General features: G+C 43.1%; 1 protein-coding gene and 1 long non-coding RNA gene across 41 annotated transcripts in view; one reads left to right on the top strand and one right to left on the bottom strand.

Annotated features, from left to right (window-relative positions):
* The window catches only part of CACNA1C (calcium voltage-gated channel subunit alpha1 C), a 753,388-nt gene that overhangs the window by 203,475 nt on the left and 524,831 nt on the right, over nt 1-25,082 (top strand). The window lies entirely within an intron of this gene.
* Nucleotides 13,372-16,544, bottom strand: LOC102900005. The gene is made up of 3 exons (XR_440690.5): nt 16,287-16,544; nt 15,022-15,181; nt 13,372-13,624 (listed from the first exon to the last, which is right to left on the bottom strand). It is a non-coding gene; the product is annotated as an uncharacterized LOC102900005 (long non-coding RNA).

Here is a 25,082-nt window from a genome sequence, read left to right as displayed (position 1 = left end):
GAGTATTACCTTTCAAGTAACTTGGACAAAGTCCAGGGATTGTGTGTGTGTGTGTGTGTGTGTGTGTGTGCCTGAAGTTCAAGTATTTGTAAAGGTTTCCAGCACACAGTATCTTTAAGAAACAGAGAAAAGAGTTTTATCAAAATAATGCTTTTCATCAGTGGCAGGTGAGCAAGATTTAGGACTTTCAGATCTCCCATGTCTTATCTTGACAATTTATGTTTTAACTGAGTTTCAACATTAGCTCTCAGGGTCAGAAACAATTCCAGAAGATAAAGGAGGACGAGGAAGCCAATTTTTAATAAATGTTCAGAGAGTAAAAAGAAATAATCAAAATGGTATACATTGCAGAGGGCACATGGTCTATGAAGAAATAGCTTTGGGTAAAACAGAACAGGACGAAGCTTCAAAGTGTCTTCTGCCTGTTAGTCCCATTAGTGTTCTAGTGATTTCTCAGAGATTGATTATCTCTGGGGAACTGTGTTACATCAACCCTCAAACTGTTTTTCCAAACCCATTAGGCCCAGCAAACATTCTGCACTGTTGGGATAATGGGCTTTTGTGCCATATTTACCCATATTCCTTCAGCTTGTTTCCCATCCTCCCCAGACCCAGTCAGGGGCAGAAAGATGCCTCCATTCCTAGTAGTTTGTGGGATTCCCACTCATAACCCTTTGAGTGGGCAAAAGAAACTCAGAATGGAGAGGCAGCATCTACCCAGGTTATCTTTAGGTTGGCTAGCCAATTCTTCAAGTGGCTTTTGATGTTTATTTAGATTTTCATGGGGAGATACACTGTCCCCATTCAAAATGCCCCTTTTTATTAGAAATATATAGAATATATTAGAAGTATATAGTATGTATTAGAAGTACATACTTAAGGAGCATCAAAAGTGAGGGGAGAAATAGCATCTCTTGAAGTCTCTTTCTTTGTCTAGTTTGGCGGGCAAAGGAGTTTGCCAATTGCTAACTTTATAAATAACCTCACAGTTTCAGTTTTGTCATATGTAAAATGGCAATAATAATAATGCATCCTTCATAGGGGAGTTAGGAGAATTAAATGGGTTAGTTATTTGGTAAATGCTTAGCACTGTGCCTGCCTGACATCATAGAAGGCACGCAATAAAAGTTAGCTAAAGTTATGTTAATTTTCAAAGGGTAAGAATTAATAGGCATATTGTAAATTGATATTAAGAAGGAATAAGATGCATATTTGGGAAAAGTGGGGGTCCAGGAGAGTAGCTAACAGCATTTTGAATGTGGGAATATGCAGGATGTGAGCACATCTTTGTACTTAAGGTCTACATCCTCCTTGCCACAGAAACTACTTACATCAGACATAGCAAGAGAAAAAGGATAGTGTGAGCATAGTACAGAGGGGCTACCCATAAGTCTATGATACTCAACCTTTTAATATCATCCTCAGTCACTTCATTCATTGATCCCAATTTATCACCCAACTTGTGCTATACATTGATGTTATAGATAAAAACAATCCACTCTTTACCCTTAAGAAAGCTGAGGGAGGACAAGTTCTTGAATGATCAGGAAGAATGAGGTGTACTGGGAAGGCTTCTTGGAGGAGTTGATAACTGAGATTAGATGAGTAAGAGTTATTTAGCAATAGGATAAGAGATTTTCAGGTAGAGGTTCCTGTATTTGCAGAGGCATGGATGACAGAGCACTGTGTATGCTATATCCTGTCTGCTAATTTCAACATCTGAGTCATCTCATGGCTCTTCTCAATTGATTGCCTGTTCTCTTAAGTAAGGAATTTTGGATTATGTGTCTAGCAATTTTGGATTATTTTCTGGACATTGTCAGTGATACATTGTAGAGCCTATGGATTCTATTTGTTCCTCTCAAGAATGTTAATTTTTTTTATTTTAGCAGGTATTGAATATTTTTTAAATTTACATCCAAATTAGTTAGCATATAGTGCAACAATGATTTCAGGAGTAGATTCCTTAATGCCCCTTACCCATTTAGCCCATCCCCCCTCCCACAACCCCTCCAGTAACCCTCTGTTTGTTCTCCATATTTAAGAGTCTCTTATGTTTTGTCCCCCTCCCTGTTTTTCTATTATTTTTGCTTCCCTTCCCTTATGTTCATCTGTTCTGTGTCTTAAAGTGCTCATATGAGTGAAGTCATATGATATTTGTCTTTCTCTGCCTGGCTAATTTCGCTTAGCATAATACCATCTAGTTCTGTACACGTAGTTGCAAATGGCAAGATTTCATTCTCTTTGATTGCCGAGTAATACTCCATTGAATACATACACCACATCTTATTTATCCATTCATCCATCGATGGACATTTGGGCTCTTTCCATACTTTGGCTATTGTTGATAGTGCTGCTATATACACTGGGGTGCATGTGCCCCTTCGAAACAGCATACCTGTATCCCTTGGATAAATACCCAGTAGTGCAATTGCTGAGTCATAGGGTAGTTCTATTTTTAATTTTTTGAGGAACCTTCATACTGTTTTCCAGAGTGGCTGCACCAATTTGCATTCCCACCAGCAGTGCAACCTCGTTGCACTGCATCCTCGTTAACATCTGTTGTGAATGGAGTTGTTAATGGTAGCCATTCTGAAAGGTGTGAGGTGGAATCTCATTGTGGTTTTGATTTGTATTTACCTGATGATGAGTGAGTGATGTTGAGCATCTTTTCATGTGTCAGTTGGCCCTCTGGATGTCTTCTTTGCAGAAGTGTCTATTCATGTCTTTTGCCCATGTCTTCACTGGATTATTTGTTTTTTGGGTGTTGAGTTTGATAAGTTCCTTATAGATTTTGGATACTAAGACTTTATCTGATATATCATTTGCATTTTTCATCTTCTCCCATTATGTCGGTTGCCTTTTAGTTTTGCTGATTGTTTCCTTTGCCGTGCAGAAGTTTTTGTTTTGGTGAGGTCCCAATAGTTCATTTTTGCTTTTGTTTCCCTTGCCTCTGGAGATGTGTTGAGTAAAAAGTTGCTGCAGCCAAGATCAAAGAGGTTTTTTCCTGCTTTCTCGTCTAGGATTTTGATGGCTTCCTGTCTTACATTTAGGTCTTTTATCCATTTTGAGTTTATTTTTGTGTATGGTGTAAGAAAGTGGTCCAGGTTCATTCATCACACGATGCTGTCATTTTCCTAGCACCACTTGCCAAAGAGACTGTCTTTATTCCATTAGGTATTCTTTCCTACTTTGTCAAAGATTAGTTGGCCATACATTTGTGGGTCCATTTCTGGGTTCTCTATTCTGTTCCATTGATCTGAGTGTCTGTTTTTGTGCCAGTACCATACTGTCTTGATGATTACAGCTTTGTAATATGGCTTGAAGTCTGGGATTGTGATGCCTCCTGCTTTGGTTTTCTTTTTCAAGACTGCTTTGGCTATTTGGGGTCTTTTCTGATTCCATACAAGTTTTAGGATTGTTTGTTCTAGCTCTGTGAAGAATGCTGGTGTTATTTTGATAGGGATCACCTTGAATATATAGATTGTTTTGGACAGTATTGACATTTTAACAATTTAGCAGGTATTGAATTTGACTGAACTCAAACATCAAACTCCACTTTCTCTGTAGTGGGCAGAAACTTAAATCTCTGATCAGTTCTATTAAACTTAGCTGGGTTGTTTAGAATCTGTCCCATGCATGTATAGCTTAAGAGTCAGCTAGAGATTTGGATGGAATTTATATATAGAATTTAGAGTTCCATTCTGAGGCTCTCCCCTTTTTGGTATTTCTTCTCTCATTTTTCAGCTGCCTCAACTCCATCTTCTGATTCTGCAGGTATCTATCTAGTTTGTAGCCACTTCACAGGGTGTTTATTGGGGCCCCCTCTCAAGCAAAAAGTTGCAAAGACCAGAAAACTTGTCCAGTGCTCCCTTTACCCAGTTTCTGCCTGCTTTTGGTTGCCCTCTAATGCACACAAATAGTTATTTTTGATATTTTATTAGATAATAGTTATGCAGAAAGGATTGGTCCAATATAAGCTACTTAACATATTGGAAGCAAAACATTTTCATGGATATTTCAAGAACTTCAAGCTGTTCAGTATGGTTGGAAGGGTGTGTGTGTGTGTGTGTGTGTGTGTGTGTGTGTGTGTATTGTAGGGGACTGGAAGGATATATAGCTTGGAGAAAGGCAGAGGCCAGGTCATCAAGAGCCTTGTGTGTAACACTCAGGAATTTGAGCTTTAGCCTGAAGGATGTGATGAAGAGCTTTAATTAGAAGAGTAAAATGATCAGAATTGTGTCTCAGGAACATGGCTTGACATCTGTTTGAAGGATGAGCCAGAAGAGGTAGGAAGATAGTTAGGAGGCTAATGGGTAAAACAGAGTTCAGTTTTCTCCTTTGCAAGATGAGGGGTTGAGCTAGCTGATCATTAATGTCTTTTAGCTTTAACATTATGATTTTCCCACTAATGTCCTTATTTGGCCTTCCTGGAGCTGGGGGTTCCTGTAAGGCTGTGTTTTGCAGAGCACTATACACAGCCCTGTGATCCCAGACTTTAGATGATGCCAACAGAGAAAAATATACTTGGTGGTGTTCTTTGGTTTATGAATACATTAAGGCAATGGGGGCACAAAGCAACACACACAAATGTACCATAGGTGGTTAACAACCTTTGAATTTCTCTGTCTCTCTCTTACTTCCTGCATCACAACAGGCATTTGGTTATTCCATGTTATCTTAAATGGCCTACTATTAACCTGAATTTGACTTTTTAAGTTCTCAAAGAGAAGGAAATGGGCCTATTAGGAACCCTGGGACATATTGCAGTTGGGGTGCCCAGATTGGGAACAGTGGGAATATACCCTATCATAGTTTTCTGAGAGCCTCCGGAAATGCTGATAGCAGTATGATGGACATACTGGATTTTATCCTTTCCTGGTTCTGGCCTAATAGGAAAGTGAGGCTTCCCTGAGCCTCAGAATGTTCTGCATCTTCTAAAGCCTCTTGGAGAGCAAAGAGCTCTTTTGTGTCAGATTGTGATGGCATGCTGAAAAGCAACATCAGCCCTTGCTCAGGAGGGCAGTCCAGAGTCCAGTAGGCTACCTTCATCATGACACAGTTTTATGTGCTTTGCCTTAGTAGGAGCTCAGGCCTTTTAGTTCTTAAAGCTGGCTGAGTATACTATCCTTGGTAAATCAATCCTACATTCAGTACAAGAAACACCAGGCTTTAGGAGTTATAGAGGCAACAATGTAATTCTTGGATGGTGTTTCTTACATGAAACTGTAAACAAGGCCTTCTTCTTAGGATTTCAAGACCTGGTACAGAGATTCGTGAATTACCTTCCTGACTTTTTGCTTTGAGGAATGCCATTTTAGTCAGAGTTGACTAAATGATAAAATCATTTAGAGCCTATGTGGCTCTAAAATTTTTCTATGATCTGTTTCCAGCCTGGAGTGTATGAGTGTATTAGCTCACTTATTTACTAGGCACCTGGGGTTGACCTGGGGAAATTCTAGTGATTAAGATGCAGTTCTTGTCCTCAGAGAGACCCTAGGCTAAGTATCTGACATGGCCCCTCCTTGACTGCTTGGCTTTCTACCCTGCAAACTGAGCTTATGAACATGGTGTGCCTTTCCATGGTGGTTCTCTCTTTTCTATCACACTGTGGCCACTGAATTGGATTTGGTGAAAATATCAGGAAGTGAAATAATGTGCTTGTGGCATAGATGTTCAAATTTGGCCACACTTGACATTTTGCCAACTTCTATTATATCTATTATGGTATAATCTGGCCAGTGTTTGGATTTGAGGGTGCTGTGGGGCTCACTCCAAGTTCATGTCCTATTTCTCTGCCTCTGTGCCTAAGTTTCTGCCATTGGTGTAACTCATCACATTATCATGGGCTATCCCATGGGTTATCATGGATGAAGGCATATTCTACTGGAAGAAGTTGATTGGGGAAGCACTTGACTTATTTATGATGTTCCATCTGAGATCTGTGGATGGCAGCAGTGGGAGGTGGGGATGAGTTTCAGGGGTTGAGAGAAAGTGAGTCAAAAGAGCGTGGAATAGGCAGAAATAGGAATTCTCCCCTGTTGCAGTTTTGGCAGGTTCTCGGCATATATATAATTTTTTTTTTAACTTTTATCTCAAGCATATAATAGATGATCAGACAATGAAATCTCAGGCTCAGCCTTGGCTGGCAGTTAGATCTGTGAATCTCAGCCCCTATTTAAGTCTAGTCAGGACTGAGTCATTACAGGGTGCCTTGCATATTCACATAGTGGGATTTTTCTCAGTCTCATTCATTTTAATGTGGCTTCAGCATAACCAGGTCTATGAGGAATGAGGTATCCTTCCCAATATGGGGATAAGCCCTCTGCTCTGAAGTACCTGCTGATTTAGATCAGACCCTGTTTTTAGAGGGAAAAGTCTGTTTTAGAATAGGAGGGACAGAGGAGCTCAGCCATGACCTAAGGGAAGAGAGGGACTGAGCTATCCTACCCCTTCATGTATGGTTGACTCAGCCAAGTTTGACTGCAAGAATGGGTCTTGGCCCAGGATGGAGAGTATCCATTAATGAGGCAAGTGGCTTCAAGAAGATCAAAATAATTAGTCAGTTTTCACTGCTGCAGTGAGTCACCATCTTGAAGACATTATGTTCCAACTTAAGAGTTAGGAAGCTGAGGTAGAAGACGCCTAGTTCCTCCTCCCCAGGGAATGCCAAGTGTGTCTGAGGGCTGGTGGAGAACGGATGAGGATCCAGTTCTTTTCTGCTGCCTGCGCTTTTGCTTCCTTCTTGCCTTCAGTGGGAAGGAATGTGAGAGGGACAGTGCATTCGAGTCTGAGGTGAGTTGGAACGGACTCATTAGGGGCAGATGAGTAGTCTAGCAGAAAGCAATGTATCTAACACTGCTACCCAGGACCCTGGGGACTAGAGAGATCTCATCAGGCCTGCAGGGGTTCCTGAGTGGCATATTGGTAGGCCTGGCTTTCCAAACCTCACTGTTTGAGAGGGATAAATATTCCCCTTGGAGGCAGGGAGAAGGGCTGATGGTGTCTGCATCTGGAATTCTCCATCTGTGTGACTCATGCAGCCCGTAGAATGCCCTGTAGCAGGGAGAGACAGCTCGCACCCTGTGGTTACTTTACAGTACATGGCTTTCCAAGTACTGGGTTGGATTACTGAGAAGTCTTTTCCCTGGGGCATCCCCATATAGGTGAGGTGGATGTCAGTCTGGAAAGCTGATTCACATATTTTCTAAAAGCCAGGCAGGAGCAACATGACCTGTCAGGGTAATAAGTTCTATAGCTGTGTGGCCAGAGCTAGAAGTGTGTCCACAGAACAGAAATTCCCTTGGAACTGAGCAGGATGTCTCCCTTAGAGACTGAACCCTTGATCTTTATTTTCAAGAGTCCCCCACTGCAGCTGACTTGCAAATGAGAGGCTGAGACAAGAGACGGCTAGGCTTAGGGCATAACATCACCTCTGTAGGAAGGAGGAGTCAAAGTGTACATTCCCCTCCCATCACAGAGTGATGGGCACCCTGCACAGAAAGTCTGTCAAGAAGAGTCTAGTAGGAGAACTCAGACAGATGGGGCTCTGTTAGGTTCTGCCACTTTCTGGATAAGTGACCTTCGGGACACCACTTAAACTCTTTGAACTGTCTTTCTACCCCTCCCTCTGTCCCTCCTTTCCTTTTGAGTGCCTACTAGGGGTTATAAGTACTCAAAATGCAGTGGGAAGTAATATAACAAGGCTGATGCTCTATAAGAGAGTGACAGAAATGAGGTAAACAACTAAATAAGTAAGACTATTTTAAATCCTGGTAAGTGCTTTGAAAAAAAAAAAGTGATGGGGTGGATGGTGCAGTGGAGGGGGGTGTGGCTACTTCTGGGGGGTAGCATGGAAGGCCTCCCTAAGGTAATGCTCTTTGGGCCTTTTATTAATAGGCCTGAGAGAAAGGCCATTAAAAAAAGAAGGAACAGGAAATGCAGTGGCCCTGAGATGGGAAGGCCCGTAGGCAGATGGCCATGATGCCCTAAGTGGGCACAGAGCCTGGTCTCTGAATCCCAATGTGAAGGAAAGCTTATCTGGAATTACTGTGAGCAAGAAATAAACTTACATTGTGTTGAGCCACCTACATGTTGGTGTGCATTATAGCAATTAGTGCCACCCTAACGAATACAGTATAAACCATTGCATCTAGTGGTGCAGAGGGCCTGAAGCAAATGTGGAACTTGAACACAGAAAGGAAAGCCAATTATCACCTCAGCAATAGGAGGGTGTTCACCTCTCTCTCCTTGTAGTCTGAGCCAGAGGCTCTGTCTTGCTGTAATGTCAGTTCAAAAGGCAGCATTTCCAGACTCTTGTCACGTCACCGGGAGCCCTTGGTCCTCTAATTAAGCAGTAATATGCTTATCCAATAAATACCATATGGTTGCAATGAATCAAGACCAAATTATCATAGCTTTAAAAATTAATATTATTAATGTTGATAATAAAATCTTACAATTTTATGTCATGTTTTTCTTCTGAAGAGCTCAATATGCAAGTATTAAAATATATGTCCAAATATCATACCAACTGTGCCTTAGGAAGAGGTGAAGACCCACAGAAAAGTTGGAAAGATGACTTCGTACTTTAAAATAAGGCTCACTTCTTTCACCTATCTCTGACCCCATAAAGATAGCTAATCTTTTCTAGCAATAAACCAGAATAGTGTGATAGAATTAGGAAAATGGGATTATCTTCATGTCACGGTAAGGAGATGAAGCACAAATAAGGGGCTGGAGTGAATTAGATACTACAAAATGTCAAGATGGGAGAAACTAGAGTAGACTTGCCCTCATGAACCTGGACTATCGAGAGAGGATATGGGGTGGGGTCAGGGAGCATGGGAAGGAGAACTGGCCAGCTTTGGCCAGTGCCTTACTGGCCTGGAAGTGGCAGGTGACTGCAGAATTGATGAGGAGCCAAGGGAGGGATTTATTAGGAAGCACTGAGTTCTGAATGGTGGGCATACTTGAGGACAGGAGACTAGCCTCTATCTAAGAGGGGCTTACCCTAAGGGAGGTTAAATGATGGATTGATAATGTGCCCAGGGAGTTCTCTTACTTATGAGTGACAAAAGTTTAAGAGTTTCTGTGTTTGGCTCTAACCCAGATCCATTTCTTCACTGAACTCAGAGATGCCATGGGATAACCCAGGGGAGTTGGGGGAAAGTAGGCATTTACATCTGAGGGGGTAGTTAAGAAAGAGTTGTGAGCCACAGGATTCAAACAAGTTGCTAAGGACACCATGGAGACCATTACTTGGTCAGTTCTCCATTTCTAGGAAGGCCCATAACCATAAACCAAAATTCATTAGTCTCTTATTCAACAGGAATTAATTAATTGGCTATATGTTCTTCTCCTACCCTGGAGGAGCTTATAATTAAGATGATCATACAATGTATTAGCCAAACAAAGACACATTTGAGAAAGAAAGGGGACACTATTAATAATTATATGGGGACAACAGGCACACACAAAGGTGGCTCAGGAAAACTGGGATATATGGAGACCCGACTTCTGAGATATCACTCCATTCACACCGAGGTACAGTGAGATGCATGTTCCATGAGCAGTGCATGTTTCCACCCGTGTCCTCATCTTCTGCCAAGAATGGGACTCCTTTCCTGCCTGCCTGAGTCCATTCTTCTTACTGTCAAGACTCAGCTGAAGCCCCGCCCCCCAACTCTAGCCACTGACTAGGTTTGTGACTTTGGACAAATTACTTAACCAGTACTCAAATTCTGTCAGTAAAATGGGGATAACAAGAATACCTGTTTTGCAGGGTTGTGGTGAAGATGAATGAGTTAATATAGATTTACACTAGAATGCTGCCTGACATAAAGTAAGCACCACATACATACTGGTTACTATTATGATTGGCTTTGTGACAGCAGATAACTTACCCAATGTCTCTGCACTTTAGTTTCCTCATCTGGGAAACAGGGACAGGAATACCCACCTTTTATGGACTTGGAATTCAATAAAATATAGCCCCCCTCTTCCTTAGAATAAGCAGCAGACATCATCCACAGATTTATTGCATAATATATTTAGATGTGGTTAAAGAACATTTACTGAATGGACAGGGGGTTGCCCAAGAGGAAGGAAGCAAATAGGGAGAGGGATGTGTGGCCTTCATGGAAAGGGTAGGCAGGAACCCAGATAAGCGGATTGCTAATCTTCTTAGCACCCCCAGGCAAGAAAGAAGACTCTAGAAGTCACGAGATGGGCTGGCCTTTTTCTCAGGATAAAAACCAGAGGAGCTTTCTTTAAACTAGAGAGGCAAGGCACGTAGCTACATCCAAAGTCAGAAAATGACCAGCTTTTTTGCTTCTAGTATTTGACCTCCATTCAGAACTGATGGGAGGCACAGAACTATTCTAAGTACTTTGAATTATTATTTACTTACTTCATTAGGTTCATCTATAAAACAGCAACTTATATTTTTTAGAAATGGCTTTATCATGGAAAATTTCAAACATAATCAGAGACTTGTATAATCATTTCCCATGTATCCATCTCTCAGCTTCAGCTCCATAGTTATCAACACCTGTCAAGTTAGTTTTCTTGTTTCCCTCAAGACATTTTATCTCAGATATTTGAAAGCAAATTCATCATCATATATACAGATGGTCCTTGACTTATGATGATTTGACTTGTAATTTTTCGACTTTACAATGGTACAGTAGTAGAATCAGTAGAAACCATACATCAAACTTTGAATTTGGATCTTTTCCCAGGCTAGCAATATGCAGTACTATACTCTCCCATGATGCCTGGTGGTGGCCATGAGCCACAGCTCCCAGTCAGCCCTGTGATCACAGGGCCAGTAACTGATGCATTTACAACCATTCTATACCCATGAAAACATGCTGTTTTTCACTTTCAGTACAGTGTTCAATATATTACATGATATATTCATTATTTTATTTTAAAATAGGCGTTGCATTAGATAATTTTGCCCAACCATAGGCTAGCGGACATGTCCTGAGCAAGGTGGGCTAGGCTAAGCTATGTTTGATAGGTTAGGTATAGCAAATACATTTTCAACTTATGATATTTTCAGCATACAGGTTTATTAGGACATAACCCCATCATAAGTTGAGGAAGATCTGTAATTTCCTCTAAATACTTCAGTGTGTATCTTCTACAGATAAAGACTTAAAAAACCCCAAATATCTGAATCACCCCAGACAACAATAACACCAACAAAACTCAGTAAATCCTTAATAACATCTGATACTCAGTTCATATTTAAATTTTCCTTATTATCTAAAAAAAAAAAAAAACCTTTTGCCATTTGGTTTGAATCAAGATCCTAATAAGGTCCACACATTACATTGACTTGTATGTCCTAAATCTCTTTTTATTAACGATTGCCCCCTCTCCTCTTTTGAATGTCATTTGTTTGTTGAAGAAACTGGGTCAGCTGTCCTGCAGAATGTCCCACATTTTGATTTGGCTGACTACTTCCTCATTTTGTCATTTAATTTGTTCCTTTACCCTCCTATTTCTTGTAACCTAGAAGCTAGATTCACGCTCCATTTGTTTTGGAGGGAAGGTCAAGGGTATTCTTGTTGGGGCTATGCACTTCCTGTTGTAGTACATCAACATCACTTGTAGTGATTCTAGGACTTTTGAGGGGGCTCAGGAATTGATTGTCAGACTGTTCTCTCTATTACAGAGCTCCCCATCAACTTTTCACATTGTGATTTTAGCATCCAGTGATGACCGTTGCCCATACCTGTTATTCACTAGGACTTGTAAAATGTCCATTTTTTATTCCATCACTCCTTTGCACTTACTAGCTGGAAGTCTTTTATAAAGAACTACACTCCCTCATCATTTATTTGGTTTTCCTGAAATACAGTTTGATAGAGAAAGCAGGACAAGTGCTTTCCTATCATTTGTCAACTTTTGGAATAATGAGTTGGTGCCCTAGCAAAGAAGGATAGATCTTTCATGAATTAATTAATTAAACAACTATTTATTGAGTTGCTGTTGTATGTTAAGCATTGTTATAACTCCTGATGTGAACAATTTTTTGTTCAGCAGTGAACAAAACGGACACAACTCTGCTTTCTTGGAACTTACATTCTGGTGGGAGAAGACAAATAATAACCAAGCCAGTAAGTTGATATATTGTGTTAGGTGATGACAAGGGATATGGAGAAAAATAAAGCAGGGCAGGGGTATAGGGAGTGCTGGAGGAGTGGGAGTTGGGTTTGCAATTTTAAATAAGGTCAGGAAGGCTCATGAGAAGGTGACATTTAAACAAAAACCTGAAGAGGGTGAAAGCATGAGCCATATACATTGTCGGAGAGGAGCATTCCAGGCAGAGGGTCTTAAGGTGGGGACTGTGCCTACAGTGTTTGAGGAATAACAAAGAGGCCAGTGTGGCTGGTGTGAGTGAATGAAGGGGAAGTCAGTAAGAGACGAGGTCAGAAAGGTGGGAGAGGGGGCTGACCAAGTAGGGCCTAGTAGACATTGGATTTCCCCTTGAATGAACTAAGCAGCCACTGAAGGGTTTTGAGCAGAGGCATATGATGTGACTCCTGATGGAGTTGTCAGGTAAGGGTGGAACCGAGTTTAGATTTAAAAGTAGAAAGCTTCTTTTCTTGCCAGCTAGTACTGGCAAGGTGGACAGAAGGTGTTTCATCTGTTTGGAGGGGAATTCTGCATCTGGTTAGTAGTTGGACTATAGGAAATACTGTCTCTTAATCTATCCTTTTAAGTTCCTAGGTTTAACATTTTCCTTGGCACTGTTGAGCACTTCATAACATAAAATTCCAGGGCAGAAACCTTCCTCTTTCACCCTCCACACAGAATGACTATATGTCCATCATCCCAGAGAAATCGAATTCCATCTTACTCTAAAATTATGATACAGGGGAAAATGCCACCACTTGACCTATCTCCTTTTGTTCTTGGTTACAAGTCTGTCAGCACATTTTCCCATCTCTAAAGAATTGGTGTTGGCTAACCAGTGGGGATTCCTGGTGATTCTAGAGGTAGGTCAGTGTTTGTGGCAGCAGAGACCATCCATCTGTCCAGAGGTTACCACTTTAAGCATGGTGAGGGGCACCCTTTTCCTTCCAGAGTTTCCCAGTCAGCTTGGAGCACACCTTTTCATCCATGCCGCCTTCTCAGCATCCAGAGAGCCTTTTTGTGGACGAGCATCTGTCTTTGCCTGTAACTCCTGCCTGTCATAGGCTGTTAGGAATTTATGGGTGCTTAGCAACCAGGAGAGGATATAATACAAGCAGCCTGAATACAATACAAGCTATGCCTGTCAAGTAGCTGTTCCCTCTCTCATCTTCTGCTCTGGGTTTGTATGTGAAATAAAAGAAGAGACAGAGACACTCAATGTCAACTTAAACAGTGGCTTTTTTTTTAATTAAAAAAATTTTAAATGGAATCTAGTTCAAGCACACCTTGCCTCAAAGAAAGCTTGCAAGCATCCCTTCTCATCATTCTGTGTCATCATTCCAGGTGGTTCTCTGTAACCTTCTGAGGTTTTTTCCCCACAGGCCTACTTCTTGGTAGGTACACCAAGGGAAGCAAGGGGGTGGGAGGAGGCCAGGCCTCTCCACAATGCAAGGTTCTTCTCAAGCTGCAGGTTCTGAAGAGGATAAAGAAGGACATAATGAGGGGAGAAAATTTTCCAAAGAAGGGACATCATAACTTAGAATGGTCTCTGTGCCTCTTATTGAAAGGAAAATTGCTGGCTAGGGGAGTGGCAAAATATTTCAAATGAATGACCATCCTTGGTAGCGGCCAATACACAGCAAATGGAAATGGAGCTCTCAGGCCAGGAGGCTTCAAGAGGAGCCAGGGGCTTGTGGGAAGGGAGGGGAATGCTACAGAGCTTGCTGTCTGCAAGGGGTCATACACTGTTAGCTGCAATTCTTAAAAATACCTGTAGGAGGCATGAACCTTCCTTTTTGCACAGATGAACCTAACTCAGAATTGCTGCTGCATGTGAGGTTATGTGCTGCAGACAGTCCAAGTCTACATAAGGCTTGACAAAGGATCTAAGTGATTGCCTTGTAGTGTCAAGGCATCCGTGTCTGAAGAGCTGGATGCTAAGACCTAGAGTTTGGCCCCCTTGCAAGGTTGTCATAAAAGGCTCCTGGAAAATGCCCTTCTTTCCTGACTCCTGGGCAGACTCTGCCACTTTCTTCATGACCTGGTTCCCACCAGGGAGTTTTTGGGGCTGCGTGAGTACCAGAGTTTTGGACCTATGGGTGTGTTCTTTTTTTTTCAGATGAATTGCACATCCCCTGAGAGGAAAACAAAAAGGTAGAAGTAAGGGGAGTCTTTTTGTGGTGAGAACAACATAATGCTTATTTAATTCATTAAACAAGCATTAAAACGAATGTTTGAAAACTTGAAATCCAAAGTCTTTTTTTTATAATCTGAGTGTCCTCTTGTATCTCCAGTTGTTCATGGTCTTTACAGGCATGGGGACACAGCACAGAAGTTAGAGGGTGATGTATTGCCAAAGATGAAGCATTCCCTGGGCCTACCGATGATGGTAGGTTTTAGTGAACTCATGGTTTTGGACAGATTTTTGACCCAGTGAGCTGTCTGATGAAGGGAAAGTACACAAACTTATTAGTGAAGTCAGCACCTTGGACCCATAGACTCTTTAAGGTTAGCAGGACCTCTGAGGTCATCTAGCCCATTGCCCCATTGAATGCTTGATTAGTAATTGATGCAAAAATTCCAGGTTCTGCATTCCAAAGGTTGACCCAGGCCCATATTATTGGTTTAGAATATTATCATAATTAATGGAATGCTGCTAGAATATTGGCTTCAGACCTGAATTCACAAATTGGAAGATTTTCAGCAGTAAAAATATCCAGAGGAAGCAACAGACATTAGTAAAGTTAGAAAGTAGACACAGTGAGAAAAGAGTAAGTTTAGTAGGTTCAGAAGGAACAATCAAAGTTTCAGAATAATGATCACAAATAAGTATTCAGTAGTTAAATAAAAATACCCTTGGTCCACACTTACTTGATGTGAACCTTCTTTCAGGAGGAGTTCTTGCCTTCCTACCTTTGGTTTCTTCACCCTCTGAACCACTGGACACACAACTACTGGAGTCATCTGCTGAGAGTCTTCTTCCTCTGCATTTGTTCTCTCCAAGAATGAAACTTTCATGGGTTCTCTTTGTCTAATTGGAGAAAGTTAGAGCTTTTTACACTTGCCTTTCAAGGCTCCACCCTTCTTTCTCCACCCTTTGATATAAGCTTTTGTTTGGGGCAGGTGGGTTCACCCACTGCCTCCTGAGCAGGCCTTACTCTGAGTCTTTGCTCATGCTTGTTAGAATGGGGAGCATATCTTATAGTTCCTGTAACTTCCATTATTACCTACCGTGAGGTTGAGTACATAGTAGATGTATGAATGAATAAATGAAGCCTACATTCTACATAAACAAACATACAGGTATAAGCACACACCCATATGTCTGCATGCACAGAAACACCCCCTACTCCTAAGCACAGATGGAGATAGCCCCTAGCACCCCTCTTTTCTGGCACCTGGCAAAGGGCGAGGGGCCTAGAGAAGTATAAACATCAACCAGAGGGGACAGCAGTAAGATACAGAAGCTCCAGTTCTTGTTTCTCTCTGGAGCCAGCATCTGCTAGGAAGCCCAGCAGGTCTGAGTACTGGCAAGCCTGGCATGGAGCCCTTCTCCTTTCAGAGGAAGCAAAATGTCCTGGCAGGATGAGTCAGTGGGAGAATGGAACCAGAGAGTGAGTCACTTTGGGAGGAGAGGCTAAAGGATCTTCTCTGCTCAAAGATATTTTAGTCTTGGTAGGTTTTTCCCATTTCTCTTGTTTAGATATAAGTTTGGGACATGTGATTGCGGTGGGTAAGTTCTCAGATGTAATACAGAAAACTTCCCCTTGACTGTCTGGAGTGCTGCGTACTGGAACACTTTTGCAGTAAAGTGAGAGGTTAAGAGGGCTGGCTTTGGAGCCAGGCAAGCGGGGTCCTAATCACAGCACATCCCAGAAGCAGCTAGGGACCTTGAGTGGGTGCTTGAGTCCCTTGAAGCCTACTTTTTATCATTTTTTAAAATAAGGGTTTTTGCGAGTGTCAAATGAGATCATGTATTCACTTATTCCACAAGTATTTGGCTGTCTAATGTGTGTCTGGCACATTGCTGGGTGCAGAGTACATGGAAGTGAATGCTACAGATTTGGACCCTGCCCTCTGGGGTCCAAGACACTGGCTGGGAGAGCCACCATGAGGAAAGCCATTTGTGTAGTTACCTGTAGACAGGAAGTTCTCAGCCAAGACAGTGATTACAACGATCATTACTATTTCTTCAGTTTCCTCTAAACCAGCTCATATTTTTGCATCTCAGTTTCTTCTATAAAATGTGGAGCTGAATTAAAATAATCTCAAAGGGGAATACCCCCAGCCTCTAGCCTTAAGTTGAAGTTTTGGAGCTCATGCTTGTTATTTGGAGAGTCTGTAAAATACAAATGGGAGGCAGCTGGAGGGAGCAGCATCTAGGCCTTTAGTGTGGGATGGAATTAAGATCAACATGATCACAATAGACTGGTATGGTCACAATAGAATGGTATGGAGACCTGAAGCAAACAGGAAGACATTGGAGTCTGATATTTAGGCTCCCAAACTCAATTGTTCAAAGACATAGTGAAGGAGAGCAGACTTGAGAATAGAGCACATGAAAACAGTCCAGGTATTTCATCTTAAATGATGGGGGCTGCTAAAACTATAGTGCAATCCCAAGCTGCATTTGTAGGTGGGGAGTGCTTAGTGTTTAGGATAGGGGAAGAAAAAGAAGACCAATAATAGCTCAGACTTTGGAGTTATTGTAGGCCAAGAGACCTACATATATGATATTATTTAATTATAGCTTGTTGAATCCCCACAGTAACCCCACAGAGTCAACAATACTATTGTTATTATCACTTTATAGATGGGAATACTGAAACCTAAGTAATGGATTAAAAGGGATACTGCTCATGGCCCATAATGAATAGCTGTAGGACCAGGCAAGAAGATGTATTTTCAGGGGGTCATGTAGAGAGGGAGTGAACTGACTGCGGGTTACTTGTTAGTGTAGAACTCCAACAGTGGGTGGATGCTGTGGGTTCAGTCAAGAGCTGTTTAGAAATAGAACATGTCAAGAGGTTGTGAGTTCTCCATCCTTAAAAGCATTCATGCAGAGGCTGGAGGACAGTCAGTGATGATGGAGAGGGAGTTTTGGCACTGGAAGGGACTGGCCAGATGACATGTGAATTTCTGTCTGTGGAAAAGTAATGATGAGGGAACCCATGTAATCTTTAATAACATGCCCAACAAGAACAACTATAAAGTGTGAGCAATGAGGTAATACTGGGAAAGCGAACACAAGCATGGGTATTACCCAAGTGGAAACATGGGTCCAGTGACAGGATCTGTGCACCTTGGGGGCAGAGGTTCTTATGGGTTTCCTCTTCCCCGTGCCTTCCCCAAGTCTTTCTCTGTACAAGACTCTTTCTTCTTCTCTCCTACAGCACCTGAAATTGAAACCCACTCATATCTGTGGAGGTTTCAAAGCCCTTTGCCTATTGGTGAACCATGTGGGGGTCATTGTTATCATATTGAGGGCACAAAATCCAAGGTCATTCTGGGGAAGTGGCTTCTCTAGTGGAATTTTTATAGGGAGAAGTGGTCACCTCATCTGTATACCCTCTCCTTTTCTTTGTTTAATTTATTTGGGAAATACTTGTCTCATGTCTACTACTGGCTGGAATTGTGCTAGGGATGGAGACTCAAAGGTGACTAAGGTGTGTTGTTGTGTTTTCTCTGTGCAGGGACACAGGGAAGTAAGCAAACAGATGATACTGCACCATGAGTGTTGGGATAAAGGTGCACCCAGGGTCCTGGGGCAGCATGTGGGAGGGGAATTTACCCAGATGTCACCTGGCTGGACTTGATGGTGTCATCCTAATAAAATTTCAGACAGGGATTGGTTTTAGTCCTCATCCTGCCACATGCCATATGGTGGGCAAATTTCTTAACCATTTAGAGCCCTTGTCTCTCCACCTATTAAATGGGGATAATATTACTTCCTTCAATTCATTTCTGTGAAAATCTAGTTAAATGAGTTAATTTAGGGAAACCAATTTAGCGTAGTGTCTGGCCCAATAAAGGAAATTTCCTTGCCTTTCCTGACCTTGGTAGGGGTGAAGGGTGGGCACAGAGATGCTGAACTTGATGTCCACGAGTCCTTAAGACAGTGGTTCCCAAACTCTTGGTCATAGATTGGTGCCCAGCTGAATATCATAATCACAGGAATGGTTTCTTTAGTACAAGTGTTGGGGTGCTTTCTCTGGAGATTCTGTTTTGGGGAGTGTAGGAAGGGGCTGCACCAGAATTTGAGAAGTTGCCCAAGTGATCCTGAAGCATAGGTAGATTTGGAGACCTACTGAAAATATATTCAAAAGTATGAGTGTGCATGCACACACGTACCTATGTGCATTTTTCCAGAGAAAGGCCCCCTTGTTTTCACCAGATTCTCAAAGTGCTTCATAATCCCACAAAAATTAAGAATAGCTCTTGTGTGCTGTGTGCTCGCTGGCACAGACGATGGTCTGGAGAATATGGGCTTAGGACATGAACTGGCCTCTAAGTCTAGCACTGCTGGGCTCTCCTCCTCCCCTCACTCTAGAGATTCCTGGGGAAATAGGAACAGGTGCTTGGTCACCTGACTCTGGCAGGTGGGTAAGTGGGGCATCTCATCATGCTGACTCCAGAGGTTCCTGAGATAGTTGTAACTGGCCTGAAAAGTTGACATGGAAATCATTTACGTCTGGTTCCTGTAAACGTGAAATCTGTTATGAATTACATCCATCTGAGTGAAAGAGGGATAGAGGTTTGTGGTGTGTGTGCAGGAGAGGCAGCCTCTGCATGGTCTGAAAGCTTTTGCAATTTTTCCTAATTGGTCCAATCTTTGTCAGCAATGAGTCTCCTTTTTTCTTTTCTCCATCCCATCCTCTATTGCCTGTAATGTCTGACTTCCTGGCAAGGCAAACAGGCATCAGAACTGGGATGTTGTGATTCCGGAGGATTTTCAGGTGTGTGATGGTAAAAACAGGCAGGAAGGGAATGTTGGCTCTGTGTTTGGCAGCTAAGGAGACTTGTTTTTCAACATGCCTTGTGAGGTTAGGAGACTTGGACTTTTTTCCTTGTTTTCTGTATTCTCGGTAAGTCTCCTAAGATGCTCTATGAACTGTGCTGTGAATTCTGACTTTGCCTATGATGTCCTCAAGTTTACCACTGAAGGGACAGAAGTTCGCAACTGTTTCCGGTCGCCATGGGTGATACCTTGGTAACTTGAACTAAGTTCATGTTAGTTTGTAGTCTTTGGTGTCAACTTTAGGGTACCCATTCCTTTGTTGTCTCCTGTCAGAGCTAACACAGACCAGGTAAGAATGTGATTTGCCTCATATAGAACCCCCTACCATGCAGTTATATCTAGAATATGAAATAGTCAGTGAGTGCTGTGAGTGTCTTTCTGTGTGGTTGTTAGTCTGTTCGTTCATTCCTTCAACCCTTACCTCTTGCTTGTCTGCCACGTGCCAGGCACAGTCACCAACACTGGAAGTATCGTGAGGACCAATGCTCAGTCCTGCTTTTCTGGAACTTACCTTTTGGTGAGAAGGACAGGAGAATAGGCGGCATGATAGAGCAGACAGAGAATCTTGTTTTCTAGGATACTTTCTTCCTTGTTAGCTTGGTGGCTTCCTCTTCCTCACAAAATACTCCTAACACTAGGATCTTAAAGATGAATAATAATGGAAATAACTTAAGATACTTCCCCTTCCATGGGCATTTGCCTTTAAACTGGAGTTAAAATCTTATGTAAAGGGATGTGGAACTAAATTTTGGGATAGGCTCTGTGGGAAGACCTGGAATCTCCCTCTGAAGTGGCTAATGCTGCCCGGCTGGCTGTAGCTCATTCACCATGCCTGTCGCCAAGCTGTGTGAAGGTGCAGATGTCTTCACCGACACCCTCCAAGTTGTCTCTCTTGTGTTTCTACTTCTCTGCTTTGTATCACTCCCACTTTACCACCGGTGAATCCCTCTCTGTTTTCATGTGTGGCTGGCAGGTGCAGTCGAGATACCAGGAGGAAGGAATCAAGCAGCTGAGGAGGGGCCAGGCTGTTCTTCCTCCTGCCCACAGTACCTGCTCTGCACCCAATCCTTCCCCCTCACCACACTGTCTACCCTGCATACCCCCGTGCCTTCAGAGCTTTGCCCAGACCTCTGAGGCCTGCATGAGTGCCTGTCTACAGGGCTGTCTCTCAGCTAGTACTCTGGCTCTTATCTCCTGCCTTGCTTGTATACCCCTGGGCAGAAGCTGCCATGTATCCTTGGCCACCTTTTCTCATGGACCATGTCTTTTTTGCCCTGTCCCTGAGGCCAGCCTAGACTTCCCAAAACATGATAGCCATCTTTGTGGCCCTTGTGTGAAGAGAGCCCAACAAACGCTTGTGGGCTGACTGATTGGCTTTCCAGCCAGGCCATCAGTTGTTTCCTGGCCACAGTCTGGCTCCTCTTTTGAGTGCCTTCCCCTGCCCCCCACTCTAAGGAGGCAGTGGCCAGATTCACGTCAGCAGCTGCTCCCACTGTGGGCTGTGGTTTTGGTGAGCCGCTTTTTAGGCCTCTCATCTTTATGGGAAGCCTGCCCAGCCCCGGCCTGATTAGAATTGGATGGTGGCAATAAAGGTTTCCCTTCCCTCCAGTGGGGCTGAGTGTGTAGCCTTGAATGGCTGGAGTTAGCCACACATGATAGCGGGTTTCCTTCCCGGGCCTCTAGTCACTGTCTTCAACTGTGTGGTGGGTCTACTTGGCTCAGGTCACCCAGACAGGACTGAAGTCAGGCTCTTGCTGTGTTGGGTAGGGCCTGGGTAACTAGGTCAGGTTAGGTGCCCACCCCTTGATCTCCTTTGGGATGGAACTTCTGAAGGAGAGCCAGGCAGTTGTGCAGTGGGTCCTGAAGCAACAGCAGGCCATGGGGAGGATGGCCACGGATGGAGTGAGGGCACCTTTCAGTGACAGAAGGTACCTTCTGCCCAAACAGAAGTTGAATTTATTTATTTATTTATTTACCTATTTACTTACTTACTTACTTTTATTTATTTATTTATTTATTTAAAAAAAATTTTTTTTCAACGTTTATTTATTTTTGGGACAGAGAGAGACAGAGCATGAACGGGGGAGGGGCAGAGAGAGAGGGAGACATAGAATCAGAAACAGGCTCCAGGCTCTGAGCCATCAGCCCACAGCCTGACGCGGGGCTCGAACTCCCAGACCATGAGATCGTGACCTGGCTGAAGTCGGACGCTTAACCGACTGCGCCACCCAGGCACCCCGACTTACTTACTTTTAAAGGAAGGAAGGAAAAGATGAAGAACTTTAGAGGTCAGAGTCTGAGACAGCCCAAGGTGGAGACAAAAGGGGTGTCAGGGAAGAACATACACTGAGACACAGAGAGACAGTGAGTGGCAGATTGGCAGAGAGAGAGGCAGGAAGACCACCGGGAGAGAAGTACTGAGAGGGAGACAGAGGAAGAGGGAGAGGGAAGCCTAGAAGAAGCAGTGGTGACATTGCTTATGGATTTACTGATCCCTGACTTGTTCACAACTTCTGCTGGGAGTCTCTAAAGTACAGTCTTAATGTAGGTATTATTAATAATGTAGGTATTTTTAAATATTATTATTAAATATATTATTAAATAATAATAATAGGATTTCTTGAGCAATTGCTGTGTGCCAAGTACTGTGCTAAGACATTTTGTAAATGTAACCTCCTTTAATTTTTATGACAATCCCATGAGGGGACTTTCATTATCTCATTTTATACAAGAGGAACAGGTGCTCAGAATAGGGAACATGGCAAGCAAGGAAAAGAGCCAGGACTCTGACCTGAGGTCTGTGGAACCCCAACGTGTATCACTGTAAAATATGTGACACTTCTTTCTCTTCTGGGAGCTGCACCATCCATTTTATCCCATGTGGTCCTCTTTTCACAAACAGCCCACCCCTTTTTCATCTCCTACCTCTGCCATCACTCTCTGCTTTCTTGCTGCCAGCAGTCAAGCCCACAGACTCACCGTGAAAATGTATCTTACCTTTGTGTACCATTGTGTTTCTAGAGCCTTTCCCATGCAGTGATTCTGTGAGCAGATATTATTTTCTACATCCTGTAGAAGGGGAAAGTGGCTCAGTGAGATTCAATGACTGCCTAGGGTTACACCACACAACTGTTAGGTGGTGGAGCCAGGATGCAAATCCAGTGTCAGAATTCAAATCCAGCACCCTCCTAACGTCACTGGCCACCTCTCTGAGGAGCCATGTTCTTCATAGCAGCCACTCCATCTTGAGCCAGACGATAGGCCATGGAACCAGGAAGTGGTTTGCATTTGGAATAAGATGGGGTTGGTTGTGGGTAGAGAGACACTGAGGCAATGAGTGGGCCCATAGAAACTTCTCCCTGGGAGCTGCAGCCTCTCCCCAAGGCAGAGCATCTGAGTAATGGCTTAGTGTTGACCGCTGGCCATTTTCAGAAAGTCTGCCCTCCAACAGAGTAGAGGGCTGATACGTCAGGTAAATGTGAGGAAACCTACTGTTTGGGGGGCATGTGTTAGTGACTGGCAGACCTGACATCAGGGAAACATGGAGACAGCCAGGTGTGGCAAAAGGACCAGGAGCAGTGTCCACAGAGAGTAGGATACCTGCCTTGAAGTGTTCCATTTACCTTCTTTAAAGGGAAATGACCACGAAAGCAAAGGCAGATCTCCCACTGGTGCTCCCACATGGTTGCAGCTAAAGTCCTGAGGCTCTAAGGTCCCTGACATGTTGTCCTGATGTCAGAGTCGGGTCTGCTGACCCCTCAGAGGGGTTAAGTTGTCCCATCTGCACCCTCGCTACCCTTCTGTAGCGAGGAGGGTATCTGTGGAGCCACCCCGGCCCTATCTCCTTGAAACACTGCCTTGGGCCTCCAGAAATAGCAGCTGTCAGAGAGAAGCAAATACCCAACAGAACAAGCTGCCTGTGTGTGAGTCTTTTCACTCAGAATTAAAACAGAAACCAAAAAAATTGTTATCAACACAATACCTAGGGGCCATGTGATAGAATAACTGTCGTCTTCCTGGGGTTGTGTAAAACTTTCCAAGGCCCACGGCCCTCTGATGTTTGGTAACTCTACCCATCAGCATATCGGACATCTTCAAATATATCCACAAATCACATCAAGTAGAATATGTTTGCTGTAACAAAGTTAGAAACAATGGTTGTGTTTTTATAATGTTGAGTTTTATTAAGAATAAATTATTCACTTTGGTCTTGTGATATAGACTTTATTATATTGATAGATAACTCTTATGTGTTGAGCTGCATTTGACTAGTTGACACAATGTTAAGTGTTATGGACATTGAGTTACATATGCATTTTGATTTTGTACTTTTCCTCTCTATTTTGGACCCAATCTAGTTTTTAAAAAAATTTTCAAGTGTTTTTCTGGGGTAATGAAAAGCTTGTAGGGCATAGGCATTGAGTCTCTTGTGCCCAGTGTATAATCTCTTCTATCCCTTCCCACCTCACCCTCCAGCCCCAGAGTGAGAGAGAAAGAAAGAGACTTCCTCAATGAATTGATATTCACTTTCTGGCCTAAATTATACTAGGTTCTCAGGTCCTCCAGTCTCCTCTTGGTGTTGTTTTTATAACTATAAAATATAAGAAGTGTTCTTTGAGAAATGTGGAAAATTTCTAAGTGTCCCAAACAGATGATATTAAATCAGTTACCACAGATCCTTTGGCAGAAGGGAGGATATAAATTCTAAATGTGATTGTGTCAACCAGCTCAGATTTTCAGAAGTGAAGAGTAAAGATGTGGGGAGGGCTGGTTCTTCCAGAGCCTCTGACTGCGACCTTTGTGTGGCTCTGGTGTAATGTAGATGATGGATTTTTCCTCTTGCTCCAAAAAAGAGACTTGTGCTGGATGTAGCCATGATGGAGGTGCCTCACAGGCACTGTGTGCAAATATTGTGCCTGAGGGGAGCAGAGTGAAGAACTGACTTGGGTGACAAGAGGCAGAATTTTAAATTTTTTTTTCAACGTTTTTTATTTATTTTTGGGACAGAGAGAGACAGAGCATGAACGGGGGAGGGGCAGAGAGAGAGGGAGACACAGAATCGGAAACAGGCTCCAGTCTCCGAGCCATCAGCCCAGAGCCCGACGCGGGGCTCGAACTCACGGACCGTGAGATCGTGACCTGGCTGAAGTCAGACGCTTAACCGACTGCGCCACCCAGGCGCCCCAACAAGAGGCAGAATTTTAAAAAGGAGAGGAAACCTGGGGAAAACCCCTCTAGGGCCAGGGACCTGGCTCATCCAAGACATTCAGGTAGGGTCCGGGCTATGGAAGCAGGAAGACACTCTGCCATGAGGGGACACCATGGCTTCCTCTTTAGGGACTGAAGCTGGGCTCTGGCTATGCTTCCCAAGATGGGGGCACCAGGTCTAGCTTCCAAAGGGCCACTTCTAGGAGGGGCCTGTTACTCATCTGGAAAACTCTATCAGCACCTTGAGTGGGAACCTGTAGGGGCGAGGGAGAGGGGGGAGCATTTGGCTATCCTCAACCACAGTGATTTACCTGACATAAGAAAAACTAAAATGAAGCATCATGAATTGTGACAGGCCCCGTTAATGTGACACACTCATTAAGAGCTCTGATAACTAATGATATTTAAAGAAGGGGAAAAAACCCTCATAAAAAGACATGAAGGGATTTACTACAGGAAAAGAAAATATAGATCCCTTGAGATGACTGATACAAGAGAACAAAGGAGGTCATGAAAGTGGCTGCCTTTGATCAAGGTGAGAGCCAGAATCTTCAAGGTTGGGCACAGGTACTTCTGAAACCCAGGAGAAGCATCTTTTGGGTCATGCCTGGTGTTTCTCCATTAAGCAAGTAGTACATTCAACCAGAACTTGCTCTTTGTTAATGGAGTGGAATCCCCTTTCTACACTAAAAATGAGATTATGTAA

This window comes from Felis catus, chromosome B4 (assembly GCF_018350175.1).
Source record: "Felis catus isolate Fca126 chromosome B4, F.catus_Fca126_mat1.0, whole genome shotgun sequence".
Lineage (NCBI taxonomy): Eukaryota > Metazoa > Chordata > Mammalia > Carnivora > Felidae > Felis > Felis catus.
This window is presented reverse-complemented; position numbering and strand designations above follow the sequence as displayed.